This window comes from Triticum urartu, chromosome 5, assembly GCF_003073215.2.
Source record: "Triticum urartu cultivar G1812 chromosome 5, Tu2.1, whole genome shotgun sequence".
Taxonomy (NCBI): Eukaryota; Viridiplantae; Streptophyta; class Magnoliopsida; order Poales; family Poaceae; genus Triticum; species Triticum urartu.
The window spans coordinates 11,722,803-11,723,626 of record NC_053026.1 but is presented as its reverse complement, the minus strand read 5'-3'; the positions used below and the strand labels follow the sequence as shown (position 1 = coordinate 11,723,626).

The 824-nt window shown below is 55.5% G+C and overlaps 1 pseudogene; it reads left to right on the top strand.

Moving 5' to 3' along the window:
- Positions 1-477: 477 nt before the first annotated feature.
- LOC125511841 lies at positions 478-613 on the top strand (annotated as a pseudogene).
- The last annotated feature ends 211 nt before the right edge of the window (positions 614-824 follow it).

The following is an 824-nucleotide window of genomic DNA, read 5'->3' as shown; positions in this document are numbered from 1 at the left end:
TCTTCTTCTACCTCCAGCAGCGTGTCTTCTCTCAGGTCTCCTCCATCTGAGAAGCTCACGAGGACAAATTTCCTCCTCTGGAAGGCCATCGTGCTACCCCAAATCAAGGGAGCACAGATGGAACAGTTCCTTGGCACCGCAAGCCTGACGCCCCCTCCTACCACCACCATCACCAAAGATGGGAAGGAGGAGCAGGTCTTCAACTACGCTCGGTCGATCTGGTTCGTCCAGCAGCAACAGGTACAAGGATACCTTATGGGATCTCTATCACGTGAGGTTCTTGTGCAGGTCACCACTCTTCAGACGTCGACCGAGGTGTGGAGTGCCATCCACGCCTCCTTCGCTGCTTAGACGCAAGCGCAGATCATCAACACCCGCACCACCCTCGCCAACATGCACAAAGGAAACATGGGCATGCCCGAGTATCTAGCAAAGATCAAGGACTTCGCCGATGACATTGCCTGCACCGATGATCCCCTCTTTGAAGGAGAATTAACCTCCTATGTGCTCAAAGGGCTGGACATCGAGTACAACCCGGTGATCTCAGTCCTGGCTGCACGTATTGAGCCAGTGACCATCCAGGAGCTCTACAATCAGTTGCTGAGCTTTGAAGCTCGTATGAATCTGCTACAAGGTAACAACACTCGCCAATCGTCTGTTAATGCTCTCACACGCGGTCGCGGCACTGGAGGCCGAGGTCGTGGTCACCAACAGGGGCGCGACCGCGACAACAGCAACAACAGTGGGCGTGGGCGTGCCAACAGCTCTGGCCCATGCTCCTCTGGTGCCTCCTACTCCAACACCAGGCCGCACTGTCAGCTTTG